This window comes from Orycteropus afer, unplaced genomic scaffold, assembly GCF_000298275.1.
Source record: "Orycteropus afer afer isolate SDZICR_OR568_19922 unplaced genomic scaffold, OryAfe1.0 scaffold00254, whole genome shotgun sequence".
Lineage (NCBI taxonomy): Eukaryota > Metazoa > Chordata > Mammalia > Tubulidentata > Orycteropodidae > Orycteropus > Orycteropus afer.
In genome coordinates, this window is record NW_006921841.1 from 316,927 (window position 1) to 342,444 (window position 25,518).

Consider the following 25,518-nt stretch of genomic DNA (forward strand, 5'->3'; position numbering starts at 1 on the left):
AGCACTATTTACAGTAGCCAAAAGATGAAAACAACCTAGATGTCCATCAGCTGAGGAATGGATAACCAAACTATTGTACATACACACAATGGAATACTATGCAACCCTAAAGAATAACGTAGAGTCTGCAAAACATTTGGAGGACATTATGCCAAGTGAAGTAAGTCAATCGCAGAAGGACCAATATTGTATTAGTCCACTATTGAAAAAAAGTCAAGGAAAGGTTTATCCATGGAAGGAAATTTTCTTTGTTGGTTACCAAGGGTGGGAGACGAGGAGAGGGAACACTGTTAGACAGGTAGAGATAAGTATTGCTGTGGGTGAAGAGAAGTGCAATGTACCAAATGTGAGTTATCAACATGGTGGCACTGAGGAAGAGGAAGACATAGAGAGGTACACGGTTGGTGCAGACAACAAAGATGAACCCTTTTGCACATACAGTACTGTGTTGTCAGTGAAGGCAAACATAGCTATATGGGTGGATAGGTGGGTGGAAAGCTGAACTATTAGGTATGTTTATGCAGGGGGGAGTGTACCCAAGACCATGTATAAGGTTGGCACACAAGGGTTCTACAAGTGTATTTGTATGTTCTGTAAGAATTCACAGGTGTATAGTAGAACTGACAAGGGACAAGGTTGTAGTTACATCTTGGGCACAGCCAGCTACCCAGAGGGAGTGAGTAGTTGAACCTGTGGGCTCAAGACCATAGTCGCAGGGGACATCGAGCTCAATAGACATAACATACTACACAAAACATTGTTCCACGTCCTACTTTGGCAAGTGGTGATGGGGATCTTAAAAGCTTGCAAGCAGCCCTCTAGATACAGCAATGGGTTTCTTCTCATCCAGAGCAAAGAAGAATGAAGAAAACCAAAGATTCACGGAAACAATTGTCCAAGCGACTGGTACACCATGCAATCCTCAGCCTGTACAACTGAGACCAGAAGAACTAGAGGGTTCCTGGCTACCACTGCCAACCACTCAGAGGGGGATCTATGTAGGAGATTCTGGATAGAGAGGAAGAACAATGTGGAACAAAACTCTAAATCATTTGGGGAAAAAAAAAGGGACCAGGTTTGCTGGTCTGATAGAGTCTGGTAGAACCACTGAGACTATGGCCCCTAGCTGCCCTTCAGGTCTGGAAATGAACCCACACCTGTGGCTTCCAGCCAAACAAAAGACAGGTATATGAGTTGAACATTTACACTAGGTAGATACACTCCTTGGAGAGAACAATCATGGGAAAAAGAAGGGCTGTTTATGCAAAGGGAGACAGCTCAGGGGGCAAGAGTACATGGAGGGATGGACACAGGGAAGAGATGACTATGGGGAGGAAATGGGAGGGGAGCTGTTGCATTGTGGTAAACTGTGGTCAATGTCATGAGACAAAGTGTATGTGAACTACTGTACGGAAAGTGAATTTGCTCTGTCACAATTTTTAATCACAATTAAAAAAATTTTTTCTTTTAAAGTTTTATTCCAAAAGAAAAAAGAACTGAATAGAATGAAAGGTCAAGTCACACATCCTCTCCATGTTTTCCCCCTAGAAATAGGTGATAAGTATGTTAATGTGTGTTTCAGGAAACAACTTGAAAATTAACTTTGGCCCACAGACATGCACAGTGAGACAAACGGAAACAAAGTTGCTGGGAAATGACATCCTCCCCTCTGCCCAAGCCCCAATCAGCTGATGACAGGAAGGCGATGTGACTCATCCGGTGCACAAGTGCACTGCATTAAAAATTGACTGTCCCTTTAAACCAAGATGAAGGATGCTTCAGCCAATCCTTAGTTAATTCACGCCCAAATTCCTGAAGCTTTTATGAATGTATAAGCCCACTCTCCTAAAGCTTACAAAACTGTATCCCAACCTCCACTTGGAGAGTCAGATTTGGGTACTGGCCCCTGTCTTCTTGTATTGCCGCTTTGCAATAAATAATTTTCTCTCCTCTTAATCACTTGGTGTGTAAATTGTTTTGGACTGATTGCACAGTGGGCAGGAACCCACATGTGGTCTGACTTCAAATGGCACCCCAGATGGGACTGAGGGTCCCTGACCCTCTGACCAGAGCATGAGGACCCTCAGACAGTGGAAATGGAACAGACCCTTCACAGGCTTTTGGGCGCAGTCAGACACTACTTTGTCTGAAGGTACATAAGGGGTGCCGAGCCTGTGGCCATCTGAAGCATCCTTGGCCCCAGGCGTATTTGTTTTCTTGAGAGAAGAGAAAATTATTCTGGGTTTGAATGTCTCCTGGGTGAGTATAAATTGATTCTTTAGAGCACATAAGGGGAGCTGACTGGGAGGTTGAAGCCTCAGCTAAGACATCTCCACACCCCAGATGTCTCTTAAGGATTTTATATTCTGGTCTGGTCTGGTTCTAGTTTGGTTTGTGTGTGGATGAGAAATGAAGTTTTAATCAAGATTCCTCCATAGCCCACGTGTTTCTTAGGGATCCTTTACTTTGATCTGGTCTAGTTCTAGTTTGATTTGTTTTTGTGTGGGTGAGAGTGTGGGTGGGTGGCACTGGTGCAAAAGTTTCAAGTGAGTGAACACAAAGTGTGACTGGAAAATGGGTAACCAAGGTTCTATACCAGAATGCAGCCCTCTTGGCTGTATCCTGAAAAACTGGGCTCATTTTGGCTTTGGGCCTATAAAAAGTGAAAAAAAAAAATATATTTTTCTGTAACACTGTCTGGCCCTAATACCAGCTCAAGTCTGGGGATAAATGGCCAGAGAATGATATTATTAGGCAATTAGATTTTTTTTTTTTTTTTTTTTTTTTTTTTTGCAAAAAGGACAGAAATGGGGGGAAAAAATTTACCCAGAATTATTCATGGCTTTGTTTCAAAATAAGGGTTTACAGAAACAGTGCAGGTTGATGGTTGTATGGCCTAAAGGGAAAGTGGATTTTAAAGGTGTCCTTCAGGACTCTGAAGATGCTTATCTTGACTCCATTCTTCCCCCATCTGCCCCTCCTTCATACCTCCCAGAGTCAAGGGAAAACTCACCTACAACTCCACCATCTAAACTTAGGGAAGTTTTAAATTCAGAACCTCCTAAAATTCCAGTTGTCTTATATCCCCCTTTACCTGATAGCACCCTGGATGCCCTTCAGGAAGCAGGTGCCCCTCAGGAAATGGTCTCCCCAGCACACACTTGGAGTGGTGTACAATTTGGACAGGGGTCTAATCCAGGTAATGAAATGCCCATTACAGCAATTTCCAGCTGGCTTAAGTTATCAAGAAAATACTGGAGGTTTCATTTGGACTCGTGTCCCATTCACCATGGCTGACTTATTAAACTGAAAAAATACAATGCCCACTTACAGGGAGAATCCAAAGCAGATGGAAACTTTAATCACCTCCATATTTTCAGTTCATCATCCCAACTGGGCTGATATTAATATGTTATTAACTACTTTACCCACCCTTGAAGAGAGATGGATGGTATTATAAAAAGCTAAAGAGGAAGCTGACAGACTTTACCACCTCCAGCCTGAAAACCTAGTCAGGGGCCCCAGCCACAGGTAGTGCCAGGAATAGATTCAGAATGGGATCCAAATGATCCACGGGAGAGAGCTAAGTTGGCCCATATGAAAGAATGAATTATTGTAGGGCTTCAGAAAGGGGCCCCAAAGCAGATTAATGTTTGCAAAGTTCAGGAAGTACAACAGGGCCCCAAGGAAAATCCTTCTGCTTTCCTTGAATGGGTATATGAGGCCTACCGCCAACATACTGACACTGACCCAGATGACCCCCAGAACACTTGTATTGTCAACTTGACTTTTATAAGCCAGAGCGCCCCTGATATATGGCGCAAACTCCAAAAATCAGAAAGGGGGACTAGGTATGAACAATTCTCAATTTGTAGAGGTTGCTTTCAAGGTCTATAATAACTGGGACTAGGAGCAAGAGAAGCAGAAGCAAAGAGACATGAAGCAACAGGCTGCCCTACTGGCTGCTGCCCTGGGAGGCCCACCATGAAGTCAATTCTACTGAACAAGTCCTCATGGGCCTCCAATGAATAGAAAAAGAGAAAATCAAACTCCTCCTTGAGGAGGGCGACGAACAAAGTTGGGGCCTCAACAGTGTGCTTACTACAGGAAGGATGGGCACTAGAAGAGGGAGTACCCAGAACGAGCCCCCCAAAACCAACCAAAAAGGGCCCAGCAGATGGTAAGAACAGCTAACAGTGATCAAGAATGACAGGGCCCAGGGGCTTCATTGCAGATGGGGCAAATTCCTATCTCCCACAAGGAGCCCCAGATAGCAATAACTGTGGGACAACAGCCCATTGAATTTTTGCTGGACACAGAAGCAACATACTCAGTCCTGAATATCCCCAAGGCCCCTTTGTCCCACAAGACTATGAGCATTACTGGAGTTTCAGGAAAGGCTACATGTAACATTTTCTTCAACCTCTTGAATTCCAAGTGGGGAATACTGTATTAACTCATAGTTTTTATACATGCCTGAATTCCCTGTTCCTCTGTTGGGATGAGACTTGCTAACCAACAAAATGCTTAGGTTACTTTCTCAGCTAACAAGCTCCAGGTGGATGTTAATCCTGTCCAGACATGGTCCCATACAGACAACCTCCTACAATTACCTTCTCCTATGGACTACAGAAGCACCAGGCAGAGCCGTCACTGCAACCAGCATTTGTTATTGGAAAAGATGCCCTATATGCTTAGCTGAGTAAACTTATTGCAGGACCAGATCTGTACAAAACCATCCAAAAGGTGACACAAGTCTGCATGATCTACGCCAATATCAAAAGTGCAGCCCACCTCCAGTGGTAAAAGGAATTCAGGCAAGAGGACTAGGCCCATACAAAGACTGGCAGGTAGATTTACAGCCCCTAGAAAAATCAAGTTCCTGTTAGTATTTATAGACACTCTCACTGCATGGGTGGAAGGAAGCCTTTCTCTGCTGCACAGAAAAGCAGCAGATGTGAGTAAACACTTTTAAGGAAAATTATCCCCAATTTGGCTTGCCAGTCTCAATTCAAAATAGTCCAACAAGTAACAGAACTATTAGGCATTAAGTGGAAGTTACATTCCTCATGGAGAGCCCAATGGACAGGGAAAACTGAGAAGATGAACCATACTCTTAAGAAGACAGACTGAGATGTACCCAAGAGACCAACTTACCTTGGATAAAACTTTCACCTCTTGCCCTGTTGTGGGTCTGGGCTGTCCCCAGAAGGAGGCTTAGGTTAAGCCTATATAAAATGTCATATGGGAGACCATTTTCCAGAGTGTGGCACCCCAGTTATGCAAGAAAAGGGAGATCTTAAAACTGTTAAGGAATTGGATATTTTAAAACATGTGCAAACTTTGCCTGCAACATTAAAGATTATTAACCAGCATGTTGTTGTACCTACAGATACTCCACTTCATAACTTCTGTCCAGGCAATTGGGTCCTGCTGAAGGAGTGGAACAACAGAATTCCCAGAGCCAGATCCAGGCCAAATGGACTGGCCTTATGAAGTATTGCTGACAATACATTCTTCAGCCAAACTGAAGGGAGTCCGTCCTTGGATACATCACACCCGATTGAGAATAGCACCAGGCTATACTGAAGATCCTCCTCGACCTATAACTACATTTTATTTTACAGGGAGTAGCCTTGTGGGAAAGGGAGACTCAAAAGAACATGACCAATTGAATATTGAGTGTTCCCAGCAACCTGCAGTGGAATAAATATACTTGTGAACCCATCAAGGATCTTTAAGTTTTTTTTAAAGAAAAACTATTCTAGATTAAAACATGAATGTGATTTTGATCAGCTCAATGATTGTTTTATCCCTACCCCCTGGGGAAGGAGGATGGGAGTCCAACACTCTCATAAAACTCCAATAAACCCTATTAAACCACACTCCTTGGGTTAATAACTGTTGTGTGTGTTCCCACTCTCCTTCACATGGAGCACCATCCCTGTCCCCTTACATTTAGAATACTGGGCCAAAGATGAAGGGGCCAATGAGATTAATTCTAACAAAAGTTCCTCTGTGATAAAATATGATGTATTAAAGTCTCAAACTTTGGCCACTTAATATATACATTGGATTCTTTCTAGGCCAACAGCTTCCATAGGGAAAAGGGTACAATGCAACCAGACCCTTCATATGCTGAACTATACCTGGGTTAATGAAAATGGTGCCATTATAGAACATGTCTCCCCAGCTAAGAATATATCTAATAGTATAGGCATTACTCCGACTAATCAGAGCATTGCTAGGGATATTTTTCAGTTCCCTCCTACTGCTTATTCTCTCTACCATCCAGGGCTATATTGGTTACGTGAGTATACTGCCTTTAAAACTTAGCAAACTAATCATGAAGGCACCTGCACTCCACGATGGATCTGAGCAAGGGGAGTGCATTTCCTGCCATAGAAGTTTTACACTCTACCCGTCCTACCTACTGACACCAGCATAGCCCACCTGGTCTGACTTGGAGTGCTTGGGAAAAGGCCCCACAAATTTTAATTCTCATTATGGGCATTGGGAAAAATTATGATGACCTCCAATTTTTATACCAGTTCATTCAGAATGTTTCTGTTTCCCTAGAGCAGTAGTTAACTCTACTTCTGATATAACTTCTGCACTCCAAACTGAAATAACCTCTATCCAGACTATTGTGCTTCAGACTCAGGCAGCCCCAGATCTTATGTTGGTAGCACATGGAGGGGTATATGTATACATCAATGCCACCTGTTGTTCATTAGTTAATGTATCAGGACAGATAGAACAAGATCAACAGGCTATTCATCGCACCATTCATCAACTGCAACAGGACAGGGAAACTATATGACATAAATCAACCCCCACCTTTGGGGTAGACTCTTCTTGGCTCACTTCTTGGTTACCCAATCTAGGGTGGCTGAGATCCTTATTTATTATAACACTCCTCATATTATCATTAATACTCTTTACTTGCTGTTGTATTCAATGTCTACCTAAATAATTATCTGTCTTCCAGCTCCCAAAATTACAGGCTACTCTACAGGCACCCTAATCTCTCCCCCCCGAACCACGGCCAGAAAATTCTGAGAGCTGTCTAAACTACAAGGGACTTACTAACCTAAAATTTCTGAGTTCCACCATCTTCATCCCCAGTCAGTAGGAAGTAGCTAGAATGAGTCAATGCCCCGTTCCCCAAGAATGTGGAACAGTAACCAATCAAAGGGGGAACTGAAGCTGAGTAGAATCAAAATCAAGCCTGCATCCTCAGTTGGAGGCAGATAAGTAAATATGATAACTCAGTTCCTTAAGAACTGAATATAATGAAAGCTCAACTATCACCCCCACCCTGGTTAAGACAGATAGGTGGACACGTTACCTCATGAATCAAAGCTCAATCCGCATCCTGCCACCTTGGTTGGAGGCAGGTAAGTAAACATGATAACTCAGTTCCTCAATAACTGAATGGAATTAAAGGTCAATTCACACAAAGCTCAGTCCACATCCTACCACCTTGGTTGGAGGCAGGTAAGTAAACATGATAACTCAGTTCCTCAATAACTGAATAGAATTAAAGGTCAATTCACACATCCTCTCCATATTTTCCCTCTAGAAATAGGTGATAAGTATGTTAAATGTGTGTTTCAGGAAACAACTTGAAACTTAACTTTGGCCCAGGGACATGTGCAGTGAGACAAATGGGAACAAAGTTGCTGGGAACTGACATTCTCCACTCTGCCCAAGCCCCAATCAGCTGATGACAGGAAGCCAATGTGACTCATGCGGTGTACAAGCACACTGCATTAAAAATCGACTGTCCCTTTAAACCAAGGCAAAGGAAGCTTCAGCCAATCCGCAGTTAATTCACACCCAAATTCCTGAAGTTTTTATGAATATGTATAATTCCCCTCTCCTGAAGCTTATGAAACTGTATCCTGACCTCCATCAGGGGAGTCAGATTTAGATACTGGCCCCTGTCTCCTTGTATTGCTGCTTTACAATAAATAATCTTGTCTTCTCTTAATCACTCAGTGTGTAAACCGTTTTGGCCTGATTGTGCACTGGGCAGGGACCCATGTTTGGTCCAACTCCAGAATCATTAACAACCTGAGGTATACAGATGATACAACATTGCTTGCTGAATGTGAAGATGACTTGAAGTGCTTACTGATGAAAATCAAAGATTACAGTCTTCAGAATGGATTTCACCTCAACATAAAGAAAACAAAAATCCTCACAAATGGACCAATAAGCAACATCACAATTAATGGAGAAAAGATTGAAATTGTCAGGGATTTCATTTTACTTGTGTCCACAATCAATGCTCATGGAAGCAGCAGTCAAGAAATAAGATGTCGTATTGTACTGGGAAAATGTGCTCAAGGACCTGTTTGAAGTGTTAAAGAGCAAAGATGTCACTTTGAAAGACTAAGGTGCACCTAATCCAAGGCACAGTATTTCTGATAGCTTTACATGCAAGTGAAAGCTGGACAATTAATAAGGAAGACTTAAGAAGAATTGTAGCGTTTGAACAGTGGTATTGGCAAAGAATACTGAAAATACTATGGACTGCCAGAAGAACGAACTAATCAGTTCTGGAAGCAGTACAGCCAGAATGCTCCTTGGAAGCAAGAAAGGCCAGACTTTGTCTCACCCACTTGTGCCACGTTGTCACAAGGGACCACTCTCTGGAGAAGGATATCATAGTTGGTAAAGTAGAGAGTCACTAAAAAAGGGGAAGGCCCTCAACAAGATGGATTGATACAGTGGCTGTTACCATGGGTGCAAGCACAGCAAGGATTGTAAGGATGGCACAGGACTGGGCAGTGTTTCATTCCGTTGCACACAGGGTACTGTGAGTTGCCAATGACTCAACAGCACCTAACAACAACATGTACAAGGGGCCTTCTGCCTTCTGTCTTCTTGACCAGTGTTAACACTACTGATTTCTCTGCCCATTCTTTCCATTTTGAAACTTCTCACTTATTAGCTCACTCAAAGAATTTTCATTATTTTTTTTTTTTAAAAAAAAAAACCTCACTGCCATTGAATTGATTAGACTCATAGCAACCCTCTACAGAAGTAGATGGCCCAATCTTCCAAGTAGTGGCTGGTGGATTTGAACTCTCAGCATTCTGGTTAGCAGTCAAATGCCTTAGGCACTATGCCACCAGAGCTCCCAAATTTCTAGGAGTTACTAGAAAGAGGGAATAAAAAAATGAAAAAGACAAGATCCCAGACTTAAGGGACTTCCAGTCTATTAGGGTACCAGGCTAACAAATATGTGCAATAGAAGGTGATAAAGGTAAGGGGTCTACGACAGGAATACAAAGAAATAATAATCAGTTCTGTAGGAAATAGGTGGATGAAGATAGTAAACTCAACCAATAGGTGGTAAAGTTTGAATTAGATCTTCCCCCAAAAAGGGTAGGAGGGAATTCCAAGCACAAGTAAAGGCACAAAGGCTTGAAGCAAAACAGAGTTCCCAGCACACCACACAGTCTGTTATGGTTGAAGTGAGGCATGCTAGGAGGGTGTGAAGAGTTGAGTCTAGAGAGAGGCATGGGCCAGATCACGGAGAGCTTTAAGTGCAATTCTCAAGGCTTTAGATTTTCTCCTATGGGGAAAGGAGAGCCAAGAAGAGATTGTCAATAGGAAAGTAACATGAAGAATTTCGTATTTGGAAAGAGTTTTCCACAGCTAGCCAATGAATGAATTTCTCAATGAAGTTCAAGATGTTAAGAATTACAGGGACCAGAGGCTAACCCAAGGGAGAAGTAATGGGAACCTAAGAAGGAAGCTCATATGAGAGATGATAAGGAGGTAAAATCAAGAGAACTTAGATGATGATTGAATATAGAAGTAACACAAGGGAAAGGCTAAGGCTGATTTTCAGGTTTCTGGCTTACATGTATGATAGTAACAATTATCAAGAAAAGAAAGAGGAAGGAAAGATTGGGGAAATAAGCAATTAATTTTGCTGTGAATATGTTGAATTTGAGATGCCTGGGAGCTCTGGTGGCATAGTACCTAAGGCATTTGACCACTAACCAGAAGTCTGGTTGTTCAAACCCACCAGCCACTCCTCAGAAGGAAGACATCACCTCAGAAACCCAAGAAGAAGTTGCTATGAGTCGAATCGACTCCATGGCAGCTAGTTTGGTTTGTTTGTTTGTTTTTGTGGAGCATCCAAGTGGTCTTCGATCTTAGCTACCTTTAGAAAACATGTTGTATTTCTTTCTTACAGGAAGGATTATCATCACTGAAAATACCAAAGATACAAAACCAATAATTAAGTTAGGCTGTGCAGTTCACCTCTTTAAAAAGTTGAGAAGTCTTCCTAGCATTGAGACCAAACTTGGCTTTTTGCAGGAATACTAAAAGTTCAGACTTTTTCAAGCGAACTTCCTCCTTGATAACCACAGTACTTTAGTATGCAACAATAGCTCCTATCAGCTTCCATATTATTACATAATAAAAATAATAATATTGGATTTAATACATTATTTTTATATAATTCACAATAGTTACTATGTTACTCTTTGGTTCAATTGACTTTTTGAAGACAGACTGGAAATGCAAGAAGGGGTCGCTATGAGTCGGGTCCGACTCGAGGGCACATAACAACAACAACAACAACAACAACAACAAATTTTCAAGTGGATACCAAGATCTATTTCTGGAATTTCTTGTTTTGTTTCCATTGTTTCTACCTACATATGCTCCTGGTTATGTTTTTATATCAATTCAAAATGCACATATATTAAACAAAGAAATGCCATGTTCCCAATATCTCTGCATTTATCAAGTTAAAATGAAGAATACTTCACTAGAGTCCTGTGAAGTTCTTCCACATTTTAAGCACTTCCTGTAGATATTAATCCAAGGTGTCATTGAAAAGTTGTACTTTTACCTTCTTTGTTTCATATTGTCAACTATCCCAAGCAGATATTTTTAAAAATTATTATCTCCAAATAACTCTATAAATTTAGTGCATTTCAAATAAAAATTCATGTTGGAATGTTTGAAACTTGACCAACTACTATTAAAGTTTTTCTTGAAGCAAAAATGCAATAAGAAATAGCCAGTTTACCCATGACCATACGTAAGTTTGACACACGATATTTCTGCATACATATTTGTATGTGTCATAACAATGTCCACATATATAATAGAGCTAATGGGGCAAAGTTATGATAACTTCTTAAAAATACTCAAACTCACTGCCTTCGAGTCAGATCCAACTCATAGCGACCCCTCCTTGGGTTTCTGAGAGGGTATCATTACGGAAGAAGATTGCCCGATCTTCCTTCCGAGGAGTGGCTGGTGGGTTCTTAGCTACAGCCAAACACCCTGAGGGAGGGAGTCACTGGGCTCTTGGGCTTGGCACTATGGTCCTGGGGAACATCAAACTCAACTGGCATAACATATCACAAAAAAACATTGTTCCATATCCTACTTTGGTGAGTAGTGACTGAGGACTGAAAAGCTTACAAGTGGCCATCTAAGATGCAACAACTGGTCTCTCCTCATCCGGAGCAAAGAAAAAATGAAGAAAATCAAAGATGCATGGAAACAATTAGTCCAAAGGACTAGTGGACCATGCAAACCTCAGCCTACATGAGTCTGAGACTAGAAGAACTAGATGGTGCCTGGCTACCACTATCAAGTACTTGGAGCGGGATCAAGATAGGAGATACTGGTTAAAATGGGAGAAAAATGTGGAACAAAACTCAAAGTCATAAAAAAAGGACCAGGCTTACTGGAGTGGCTGGTGGGTTTGAACCACCAGCCCTCTTTCTGGTTAGCAGTCAAATGCCTTAGGTACTACGCCACCAGAGCTCCCTTTTTTTTTTTTTTTTTTTTGGTGTACTGGTGGGATAGAGACTTGGTGAAACCCCCAAGACTATGGCCCCTAGTTATCCTTTGGGACTGGAATGGAACTCACTTCTGTGGCTTAACTTTCAGCTAAACAATAGGCCTATGAGGTAAACATTTAGACTATGGAGGTATACTACTTAGAACAATTAATCATGGGAAGTCAGAAGGGCAGCATTTGCACAGTGAGATCCCTCAGAGGGCAGCAATGCATAGGAAAGGACACAGGAAAAGCGTAGCCAGAGGGAGGAAGGGGGAAGGGAGCTATTACATTATGGGGATTGTAACCAATGTCATGAAACAAAATATGTACTAACTCATATGGAAAACGAATTTGCTCTGTAAACTTTCACACAAATCACAGTTTAAAAAAAAATAGCCAATTTAATAGGACTTTCACTACTAGATATGAAGCCTGATGGTAAGATGAAGAATGTTTTTTCAGCTCCATTGCCAACAAACAAGAAACTTTATGAAGTATAAAATTATAAAGGACTACATTGTCAACATATGTAGTTTAGAACTTAAGATTGTGCAGGAGTATTATTCTGATGGCATAGCTGAAATGACAGCAAAACATTCTGGAGTAGCTATCAAGATTAGGGAGTTTGCACCAGAATGTCAATTGGCATTGCTTTCTTTATCATGGAAGTAGATTGCCCCATCTTCCTTCTAGGAGTGGCTGGTAGGTTTGAACCTCCAGCCTTCTGGTTAGCAGTCAAGTGCCTTAGGCACTACGCTACTTGAAAATTGAGCATATGGCATTTCAGATCAATGGGAAAAGCCTACATTTACATTTTTATTGTTTTGAGATAACTGGCTAAGATTTGAAATAAAGTAAATTTAGATTCTTGCTTCTCACTTTACACAGAAATAAATTCCAGATGGACTAAAGATGTAAAAGTGAAAACAAAACTAAACCAATCAAAAATCACAATAAAATATTTGAGGAGAAGACAGGACACTGATGTCAGTACTTATCAATAGTGTAGGTTATCTTGGTATTGTATATCTACAAAATATTAGCACTGGACACTTTACAAATTTGACAGAATGTCTTGAATTTTATTGTCTATTAAAAGAATATCTATAGAAAGGAAGTTCATTAATCTGAAATACTTTTTTTACCAAAAGATAATTTAACTATAATTATAACTTCAGAATAAATAGTTGGAACTGGATCTTGACAAGAGATTAAAGACGAACTTTGAAAATGAAAGCATCATTTGCTTCATTTTGGATAAAAATTAAGAGTCAATATCCTGAGCTTGCCGTCTGAAGTCTCATTCTTGTGACTTTAAATACTATCTATGGAGTTCCTGGGTGGTATAAATAGTTAAGCGCTTAACTACTAACTGAAAAGTTAGAGTTTAGAACCAACCCAGAGGTGCCTTGGAAGGAGGGTGTGGTGATCTGCTTCTGAAAGGTCACAGGCATGAAAATCTTACAGAGCACAGCTCTACTTTGCAACACATGGGGTTGCCATGGTCAGAACCAACTCGATGGCAACTGATTTTCAGTTTTTATAGGCTGATGGCTCTCAAATCTATGCTAGTGATGCTTCTTAGGCTACACACACTGTGCCCTGCTCAACTCTAGGAATGCAGTGTCCAACATGCCCATGAGCACATACATAGTAGGTGTGTCTGGCTTTCCTCTGAACTTCATATTCACAAAGTCTGCTTGACATTTCCATTTGCGTGTGTACCAAACATCCTAGGTTCAAACCAAACTCATGATTCTCTGCCACTCTCAGCTGCTTTTCTCCAATCTTGTCTGTTTCAGTATATTTGCACCACCACCTTTTTTCACAAGCTAAAAACTCAGCAAGATTTGTTTACCTCCCAAAGATATTCACCTTTCCATGTCTTCCGCTACCACCTTTGCCCAAACCACCATTACCTTTCATCTCACTGGTACTACTTAACTGGGTACTATGCTCTTACTCTGGCCCCTCACAATTCATTTCTATAGGCTAGCCAGGATAACCTTGTAAGCCATAAATCAGATCACATCACTCTGATCACTTCCTGTTATAGTTACAATAACATCTTTTTATTCTGGCCTATCAAGCTCTGCTTCTTCTGGTTTCTGCCTCCCTCTCTGACTTCATCTTAGGCCACTTGCCTCTGTGCCCACTCTATGTCAGCCCACTGGCCTTCTTCCTGGTTCTCATTTCTACCCTATGATCTTTGGAATAACTGCACCCTCATATTAGAATATTTTTATCCTAATCATTGCATAGTTAATTTCTTCTTGTTTGGGATTCAGCTTAAATATTACTTTATCAGACATCCTCCCTATGCACTCAATCTGAAGTCACCATTACTCATTCCCTATCACTGTTGTTGTTGTTATTATGTGCCGTGGAGTTGGACCCGACTCATAATGACCCCTCCTTGGGTTTCTGAGGTAGTATCACTATGGAAGTAGATTGCCCAACTTTTCTTCCGAGGAGTGGCTGGTGGGTTTGAACCACCAGCCTTCTGGTTAGCAGTCAAGTGCCTTAGGCACTATGCTACCAGAGCTCCTTCCCTATCACTAGCCTTGTTTCATTCCATTTGTGACATTTAATACTTAATTATTTTTTTCCAGTTTTCCTTATTCATTGCTGGTTTTTCTTGACTTGTATGTAAACCATGAGAGTAGGAAATATACCTATCTTTCCTCCACTGTCCTCTGGGGCCCAAACAGTGCCTCACACATAGTAGGTAGACATTCAATAAATACTCATTGAATACACAAAAGAATAAGAACAAGCTCTGGGAGTATGACCAAAGAAACAGGTTGCTGTGGATAGTTAAATATTGCTGCATGTTAAGGAGCTTTGGGAAGAAAGGCCTGGCAATCTACTTCCAAAACTCAGCCAACAAAAGCACTATGGGTCACGATGGCGTGATTTGCGACAGATCATGGGGATGGGGCAGGACCCAGCAGCGTCTAGGTCCATTGTGCAGGGGTCACCAGGAGGCGGAGATGAACCTGACAGCAGCCAACAATAACAAAAACAAGGAGCTTTGATGCTAGGCTTCTTACATGAGGTATTCTCGTAGATTTTTAATTTATCCAAGAGGTTCCTGAATCTCTAGGCTATGTCATGTTCATTCTTTTCCCTGTGATCAGATTACAATAACTTCCTTTCCTTCTTTCCTAGACTCCTATGCCTATCAAAAGATTCACCTGCAATGTTGCTTCAACAGAGAAATCTTCCATTCAGTTCTCTATGTTTTTATTTTGGATTAATCCTGATCCCTTAACCCCCAGCCATGATTTCTCTCATTGCACATATCAGAATGTGTGGTGACTGTTACTCTTCTCCTCCACAAACTGCGAGCCCATTAAATACACAGGCCATGCTGAGTTCCTTATAGCAAGCAATTAGTATATGTTGGCAAATAATTTAATATATTGTGCATAACATATTTATATTAATGTTAAATCCTATTTGTTTAGAGCATCTCAAAAACAAAAGCATTTTTAACTTGAACTTTTAAAAGTTCAGAGACCCACATACTACCATGCATGCTGCTTAGATCACATTTTTTAACATGATTGTCACTTTTTAAAAAACATTTCCCCTAACTGTACTACACTTACATTAGACTTTTAGATACTGTGTAAGATATATTAATTGGGAAGATAGTATTACTCAATACCTATAATATTATTGCACTGTTTCGACTTACTTAAATTAACTAAAATGTAAGTGCCTTCTTAGGGGAACTCTTCAGGCCCATAAATTAACTAAAATATGGTATTATGAGCCCTCTAGTGGCAAAATTCTTAATAGACCATGAAAAAAAGAAAGGTGTATACACCTGTAACCAAGTGCCCTTGCAGCAACCCCATGTGCCTCACAGTAGAACTGTGCCCCACAGGGTTTTCAATGGGTGATTTTTCAGAAGTTGATGACCAGGCCTTTCTTCTGAGGCACCTCTGAGTGGACTTGAACCTCCAGCCTTTTGATTAGCAGCCATGCATGTTAGCCATTTGCACCATACTCTATACTCCACATATTTTGTACCATTTTCTAAATCTAAGGGATGTAATTTTTAAACTAACAAAAAAGTACTAAATACCTGTTATTCATGATTATATCACATATCAAGCATAACTTGGGTACTCTGGGTCATAAATTCCTTCATTATTGTATGTATAATGTTTGCCTTGCAAACTTTTACCCTACAGGTTCATTGGAAAGATATGAAATGGATATTTATAATAAAATATACCAAGTTAAAAACATGAATATACTTTATTCCAAAGCACCCAAAATGTTGTAAAAAGAGACATTTCTTTTTCTAAACCTGAAACTGTGAGTTTGCCTATTCACAAGTTGTCCCTAATGCACGCACACTCACCTACACACATACTGCAAAAATAGCATCAGCAGCTTTTTCATCTGACCTCTTCTAACTTCATGAGTGTGAAACAGAATCACCATCAGAAGCCCAAGGCTGATTCCTATGAGGCAGAAGTCAGATATGCTGCCACCCTCCAAACCTTTGACCAATTCTGACACCAACGGTATTCTCTGCTTCTCTGCTAGGTTCAATAATTCATTGCAAGGGCCACACAGAAGTCACACACAATACTCCCAATCATGGCGTTTATTAGGAAAGTAACAGGATACAATTTTTTTTATCAGGACAGCTTCTTCTCAGTCATGCTACAGGCACACTTCTCTCTGGCCTCAGGTCCTAGGCTTGGCTTCTGGCCTGCTCTGGCCAGTGTTAGAAAGCTCTTTTAGCTGTGCCACGCCACTGCTGTCTCTCTGCCAAGGATGTCCGGTGTAGGGAACTCAGGTCTAAGGACACACTCTACTGGTTCGTTCTGATGGCAGTGAGATTCCCCTTTCTGCCTCTGGGATGGCTCCTTTTAAGCTTACTGGGATGGCAAAACTGACCAATCTCCATGTTAGGGTTCTAGGCACATTATTTGTATGGTCCCACTCTCGCAAGGTACCATGTACCTTATTTACATTATTAGCAACCTGTCCAATCCCCTTGGTGGGACACAAGCATTTCACCTTTACAGAGTCCCACCTAATCATTTGGTAGATGTTACAAAGACTATGGCTAGAAGAGCTATATTAAGTGTTCACTGCACTGAAGACATACACACACACATACACACAAGTTGAATTGCATTTTTGAATTGAATTTTTATGTCAGTTTTTAAAACTCGGAATACATTTTGCCACAAAATAGTGTTATGAATTATATTAAGGGTTGCTATGATAGTTCTTGGGAGCTCTGGTAGCATAATGCCTAAGGCACTTGACTGCTAATCAGAAGGCTGGCGGTTCAAACCCACCAGCCACTCCTCGGAAGGAAGATGGGGCAATCTACTTCCGTAGTGATACTGCCTTGGAAACCCAAGGAGGGGTCGCTATGAGTCAGGTCTGACTCGATGGCACATAACAACAACAATGATAGTTCTTAAGTGGCTGTGATTATAAAGAAATACATATGTAACCATCATCCATAAATATTGCTTCAGACTTACCAAGTTCCAACTAGAAAGCTAGGAATACACTTTTCCTGAGGTATTATACCATTGGAAATAGCCCTGGTGTGCAGTGGTTAAAGCACTGGGATGCTAACTGAAAGGTTGGCAGTACAAACCCACCCACCAGCTGCTCTGCAGGAGAAGGATGTGGCAATCTGCTTCTGTAAAGATTATAGCCTTGGAAACCCTTTGAGGCAGTTCTATTCTGTCCTATAGGGTCCCTGTGAGTCAGAATCAACTCAACGTTACCATCACGTACTATGCTGGATGACTACATGAGATCAGAAGTGCTAAGAGAGGAGTTTCTCAAGAATGTCTCCTGGCAGGCTTACAGATTCTCTATTGGCAGCAGAAATGGTCCTCAGTACACATAACAGTAATGGAAAGGGTTACAAGAATCTCAAAAATACAGAATATATTCATGGGGATAAGACTGGACTCCTTGATATAGGCTGTTCACATCAAATCAAATTTTTACAAGTCATGGTCACCTTCTAATTACTTAACAATACATTAATTCACTTCTTTCTTCATTCATTCACTAAACATTGAGTTCCTGTCATATATTATGTGCTTTGTATTACAAATATCAGGTCACTGAGTAGTGCACACAGTTGGCATTTGACTACTAACCTAAAGGTTGTCAGTTTGAATCCATCCAGCTGTGCTGTAGAAGAAAGGCCTGGCAATCTGTTTCTGTAAATGTTGCAGTTGTTGGGTGTGGTTGAGTTGATTCTGATTCATAGTGACCCCATGTAACTGAGTAGACCTGCCCAATTCTGTTTTGTAGGCTATAATCTCTATGGGAGCAGATCATCAGGTCTTTTTTCCTATGGAGCTGGTAGGTGACTTTGATCTGCCAACCTTTCAGGTTAGCAGCTAAGTACTTAACCATTGTGCCACCAGGGTTCTGATTCTGCAAACATTACAGCCAAGAAAACCCTGTGGAGCAGTTCTACTTTGCACCACATGGTATCACCATGAGTCAGAAATGACTGGACAGCAGTGGGTTTGGAGTTCGTTTGTACGTGTGGTTATTGTGAATATAGAGTCTATCATGAAATTCTGTCCTCAAGATGCTAATTTAGTATTTAAGGCAAGAATTCTAATAATCAAAAAGGATGGTAAAAGCATCATGGAGGGACATCTAATTTAATCTGAGAAGGGGAAAATTTTGTGAAGGAAGAATTTAAGTAACTCTTGAAAGATAAGTAGAAATTAGGTAATGTGGATAAGGGTGATGGGAGGAAGACTATTTCACAAGGAAATAATAACAAATAAAGTGGCATAGACTATGGACCTTCTGCCAATAAAACTGAAAAAAGAAAGTATCTTTATTGTTTTATTTCCTATTAGGGAAAAAATGTATGCTCAGTACTCATTTACTGAAAAGTCAAACAACATTTCTGTATTATAAAGTAAGGAGTAAAAATCATTGATAATAACTACCATCTCCATCCTTTTCCCACCATCCTACCATCCCCCCATCACCAAATAATAGCCATTGTTGGTGGAATAGGCTTCTAGAATTTTTTTCTCTGCATTCAAAAAGAAATATTTTTTCCTCGCAAAAACAGAATAATATTACAAATATAAACCAAACCAAACCAAACTCACTGCCACTGAGTCAATTCTGACTCATAGCAACCCTCTTCAGGTTTCCAAGGCAGTAAACCTTTACAAAAGTAGATTGCCCAGCCTTCCTTGCATGGAGTGGCTGGTCTCAACAATACATCTTAAGCATCTTTCCATATAAAAGTATGCAAAGTCTACATCATCATTTTGTTTAGATGTTTTACAGTTAATTAAATCAGTAGAATTTTTTGCTACTAAAAAATATTTTAATGAATATCTTGGCACATTCACTTTTACTTACTTGTATGATTATTTCCTAATGATTACAAAAAGAATCACTAATCATAGACACATTTGCCTAGTGCCAAACTGCCTTCCAGAAAAATTACACCAATTTATATTTCTCACAACAGAATATGAAAATGCCTGCTTTCCCCTACATCTAATCTGATAACAAATTATAAATTATTGGCTTTTGATTTGACTATTTATAATAATAGTTTGGGGGATAAAATTTTAGGGTAACATCTTTTGACCCCAGAACTTAATGAATGTTGCTCTTTTTATTTCTGTCATTGAGTGTTGTAACCCTCTGCTCCTAAAATGTCTTGAGTGAATAGGATTTGCCTTTTTGTTTGATTAAATTCAGAAATTCATCAAGCTATATTAGTTGAATTGAATTTGCCTTTAAAATCTGAAGATATAAATTTTTCTTTATCTCAAGAAAATTTTATTTTATTATTGTTTTGATTGTTACTTCTCCATGCTTGACTTCTGGAACTTCTTTTATATAGATATTGGATGTCCCAGTTGTAGGGAGCTCTGGCGGCAAAGTGGTTAAAACATTTGGTTGCTAACTAAAAAAAGATCTGTGGTTTGAACCCATCAGTCTCTCTGCAGGAAAAAGATGAGGCAGTCTGCTTCCATAAAGATTTACAGCCTTGGAAACCCTATAAGGCAGTTCTACTTTGCCCTAAAGGGTCAGGATGAATCAGAATCAACTCACTGGCAGCAAGTTTAGTTCATCACCATTTCTTTGATCTGTTTCCCCCCCCCCCCATAACTTTCATCAGATTACTTGTTCCTCTCTTTTGAGCTGCTGGTTCTCTTCATGAATCCAGTGATTCCACCCCCCCCCCCACCCCCCTGCCACTAACTACACTGTGCAGAATTGTTGGCAAGTGTAGGACCGGCTAAAAATTGTTTAAGTTTGCTCTCTCTCCATTCCTATCCACCCTTGCTTAGCAAATAGTTTGAACCAGGACTTTCCCCTAATCCCCAATCCTCCTTCAGCACAGGAAATGGCTGGTAAATGCCTTGGTGTACGTACCATTAATATGGTGGGATTCTTCTGCTTCTGTGCATACAGGCTTCAGCATTATTCATACGAGGTTTTTCACAGTGTTGTGGAGTTTTGAAAGAATGATAAAGCACACATACGTAATTATCTACATGCCTGACCTGTTTGGTGGTTTTGAGTTTGTTTCTGGAAATGGGAGTAGTAACTGAATTAATATAATTCTCACCTTCTAGGCTATAACACTTCTCTGTTACATCTCCTGATAATGTAAAGTTTCTCCAGCCAGACTCCATCTACCACTGTGGCAGTTAAGGTTGTGTATCAACTTGGCTGAGTTGTGGTTTTGAGTGGTTTGGCAGCTGGATGCAGTTATTCCCTGTGATGAGATTGGATACTGTGTAATCAACTCCATAGTGGAATGTACTATGAGTAACTAATTAGTTGCTTTCAGAGTGTGGTGCACTTTCAGTATATATGGGAAAGCTTTGAGGAAGGTCGCTACCTTTTTGGCACATCTGGATCCTGCATTGGCTGAGTCTTCACCTCTAGTTCCTGGACTTGGACCAGTGGTCTGCCATATTGCCTACTAATCTTGGGATTGTGCAATTTTACCCATCTACCTTGGGTTCATCAGCCTCACCAGCCAGCAGCTATTTGAGTTAGGAGACACCTCTAGCTCCAGTGGGCTTGGAATAAGAGACAGAGCTGAAGCCCAAAGTTGAAGGGCCTGTACCCAGCCCCTAGAGCCAAAAAAAAAAAAAAAAAAAAAAAAACCAAACTCACTGCCATCAAGTTGGGTCTCCGAGGCTGAAAATCTCTCCAGAAGTAGATCACCACATCATCCTTCCTTAGAGTAGCTGATGGGTTTGAACTACTGACCTGGTTAGCTGCTACACTACCAGAGCTCCTCTCCCTGGAGCCAGCACTCTGAATTTGAACTTCTAGCCTCCTAAACTGTAAGAGAATGAATTCTTGTTAAGCCGTCCACTTGTGGTAGCTCTATTACAACCACGTTAGAGAGCCAACACAACCACTTACACAATGCTTGGTCTAGCTTCTCAGTCTGTGAAGATGGTTATAATGCTTTCATAAAGTAAAATTATTTTTGTCTTATAACTAATTGCCTGCTGATCTTTATTCTGGTTTTTCTAAACCATTTCTTTGAAGACAGTCTCACTATGCCATAAAACATGCATTTTATCATCATCCAGTGGAATTCCTTTCCTTGGTACATTTGTGGCATTTTCAACATTACCGTTTATATTCCTTTAGTCACAGCTGGAAGTTAAAACTGTTCAACATAACATTAAATCATGACAGAATAACCCAGATATATTAAACACATTAGCAAGGGCTATTCAAACTGAGAAAAGCTTAGTCTGGTACTTTTAATCTCACTCACTGACAGCGAATGATAGGACTCTCAACTACAATAGATGACAGGTCTTGGGGAAAATATATTAACTGTACTGTTCAGTACTCTAATAAATTCATCTGCTTCTGCTTTCAATATAAAACTATTTCCCAAATTAATAGAACTATAATAAACTAGTATTGCATGGAGCTGCTTTAAGTAAAACATATATACATTAGAGAGAATTGCCTTAGCCATGTAAATTCAAGGAATGTTTCAAAGAACATGTTTCTAATTATTATCCCACAATTTTCTAATTAATAATATAAAGTTCTTGTATAAAATTTCAATGAGTCTCTGTAAAACTTTAATTATAGAAAATTAATTATGATTAAGGAAGTTCTGTGAGAAAAATTATGCAATATTTTGATCTATCAACATGAAACATTTTTGGATATTCTTTTCATACTTGCAACAATTTTAATATCTTTTCATATGTTCTTTGTTTTCAGTGATAAACCCTGCCAAATTTTGTTAGGTTAAATTTTTATTCAAGTGATTTTACTGCATATTTAAATATATGTATATTCATTCTTTTTTCTTTTTGTTTTTCTCTCTCTCCTTAGACATTATTTGGGGATTTTCACTCATATCTTACTGATTAAAGCAAGTCACATGGTCAAATCTAACTTCAAGGGGTAAGGAATATAATCCTCCCTGTTTTAGGCTGGGTACTCTAGAGAAGCTAAACCAGTGATGCTCAGAGAGAGAAAGAAATTTATCTCAGGGAAAAGGCTTACATAGTTGTAGAGGCTGACAAGTCCCAAGTTTATGGGTCAAACATCAAGCTGAAGGCTTTTCCTGACTCATGCAGCTCCCAGGGCTGATGAATCTAAGATCAGCAGGCAATACAACAAGCAGGCTGCCAGCTTCAACAAATGACGACCCCAAGATCAGCAGGTAAAATGGGAAACTGTTGGCTCACAGGCTGTGATGGCAACAATCCCAAGATTGAGAGGCAATGTGGCAGGCCACTGATTCAGCTCCAAGAATTGGAGACGTTGATGAGCTAGATGCAGGATCCAGATCCAGCAGAAAGCCAGAGTGTTCCCAGGACATCCATACATATGTCAGAAGCAGGCCACACCTCTGAGGAAACTCCTTTCAACTGATCGGATGTTCACAGAACATCTCATCATGGAGGTGATTACATCACAATTGCTTAAATCACTTAGAATCACAGTCCAGCCAAGCTGACACACAACCTTAACTACCATACTTCTTTATGTCCAGGAAAGGGAAGATCATCTAGTAATGCTACTATGCTACCTGAGACGTAAAATGAAATTATCTTTTAAAACTCTCTTTATTGTTCAAAGAACATTTTAACAACCATGACAAATTTTCAAAGAAGAACAAATCAATCATTTCCCTAACTGTTTAAAACATCCATTATATACATGTTTCCGGTTTTCTTCCTGTTATATCTTTTTAATTTTCATATGGTTCTAATTATAATCTAAGTACTATTCTCTGTACTTACTATTACATCTCAATGTAAAGAAAACAAAAATCCTCACAACTGGACCAACAAGCAGCATCACAATAAATGGAGAAAAGATTGAAGTTGTCAAAGATTTCATGTTACTTGGTTCCACAATCAACACCAATGGAAACAGCAGTCAACACATCAGACAACGTATTGCACTGGGCAAATCTGCTGCAAAGACCTCTCTACAGTGCTGAAGAGCAGAGATGTCTCTTTGAAGACTAAGGTGTGCCTAACCCAAGCCATGGTGTTTCCGAGAGCCTTATATGCATGTGAAAGCTGGACAATGGATAAGGAAGAATGAAGAAGAGATGATGCTTTTGAGTTGTGTTGGCAAAGAATACTGAAACTACCATGGACTGCCAAAAGAACTAACAAATATGTCCTGGAAGAAGTGCAGCCTGAATGCTCCTTGGAAGCAAGAATGGCCAGACTTCCTCTGACCTACTTTGATCAGGTCAGAAGAAGCCTTTGGAGAAGGCTATCATGCTTGGTAAAGTAAAGGGTCAATGAAAAAGGGGAAGGCCCTCAATGAGATGGACTGACACAGTGTCTGCAACAATGGGCTCAGGTGTAGCAAGAATTAAGGTTGGCACAGGACCAGGCAGTGTTTTGTTCTGTTATACACAGGGTGGCTTTGAGTCAGAGCCAATTCAACAGCACCTAACAGCAGCAACAATTATTATATTGTATTCATTTTCTATATTGCTATAGTCTTTATAATTTTTGATGCTGGTGGAATATGTAAAATGAAATTTTTCAATCAAATAGGTTTCTAGAGTATGCAGTTATTCCTATTCTGATTTCAAATTTGTATTCAATCTAATCTTCAACCATTACATTCATTTAGAGATGAACCAATTCTTAGAGCACTGGTGGAAAAACCAGATACTTCTATTATTTCCTAAAATGCCAATGGGTTATGGCTAAAAAAAAAAAAAAAAGTTGTTTTTTTGGAAGTATTACTAACTTTTCAGGGGATAATTTATCCAAATATAGTAAAAAAGCAGATTAAAATTCCTGGAAATACAAAAATGAGCAGAACCTGTTGAAGGAAGTATGACCATTAAATTGTTCAAATCATATGTGACTGATTATAGCTGATGATGGCAAGTTTTAAGAGTATGCTATTTTAAAAAAATCTATTTTTACATAAAATTCTTTCTTACAAATCCAAAAGTTGGGGATTATGTAAAATACTCCTTCAATTTGTGACATTTTTTACTGCAAGTTTTATTTATTAGCAAGTTCCCTATTCATTTAAGTGTGTTTGAAATTTAGTAAATATAAAACAAAAAAATGCTTCAAAGATTTTCAGGAGTGGACTTCTGGTAAGATGGTGGAATAGGCAGAAAGACTACACAGACCCTCTTCAACAAAGAAAAGGGGAACCAATTAACACAGACACAGAAGATAATCCTGGACCCCTGAGCCTTGAAGGGAAGGATATAGAAGTGGACTAAACACCAACTAGCAGAAGAATTTGCATGAAAATAACAAAAAAGGAAATATATGGAGCTGCAGTCTGGCAGTGAACCAGAGCAAGCCTGACTGCACAGCACAGACAGCTTGGAGAGTGCTGAGTGGTGGTAGGACCTAAGAATTAACCTAAAAATCAGCTCTGCTAGCCAGGAACTGCACAGAGGACTACTCTGGTGGCTGGGGAATAAAACAAGAAGCACCAGCAAAGAAAATGGCGGGCTGAACTGTGGACTTTTGGCTTTCTGGAGGGTGCTGCCATTTTGAATGCTTAAAAGCAGCATCACCATTTTGAATATTTAAAGAGACAGCACTCCCCCAGATTGCAGAGTCTTAAGAACAGGTTCTGCTTGCCAGTAACCTCAAGGACACTCCAGACCTGGACGACTGAAAAGGTGCGACATTCCCCTTGTTACTATTCTACCCCACACCCCTTGGTGAACGGAGGTGAGGCCATCCCCCACTCCCATGCACCTTCTGGGCCCACAGAAACTCCATCCCAGTCTGTGTGCTCAGGCAGAGTCTGGGTGCCCTGCCCTCCTCCAACTTTTTTCTTTTTCTTTTTTCTTTTTTTTACCTCTTTCCTTTTTCTGCTTTTTAGTTTGCTTGTTTTTATATGTTTAAAACTACTATTACTATTAATACATTTGTCCTTTCTACTATTATTCTTTGTTCTTCCCCTCCCAGGTCCTAGTTTTCAGTTCTTTTTCTTTTCCCTGTTGATGGTTGCAACTTTTTTGTCTCATGGTTAAGCCTGTTCTTTGTTTTTCTTTTTGCATTTTTATCATTCTTTTCTTCATTATTCTCCTTCTCTACCTTTATTCTCTTATTGCCTTATACCTAGATATTGCAGGTTTTCTTGTTTTTTTCTTATTATTATTCCCTTTTTTTTTTTTTTTT

The 25,518-nt window shown here is 40.0% G+C and overlaps 1 protein-coding gene across 1 annotated transcript in view; it reads right to left on the reverse strand.

The window, feature by feature from the left end:
- Positions 1-25,518, reverse strand: part of DNAI7 (dynein axonemal intermediate chain 7) — a 90,914-nt gene that overhangs the window by 51,119 nt on the left and 14,277 nt on the right. The gene's annotated exons all lie outside the window — the stretch shown is intronic.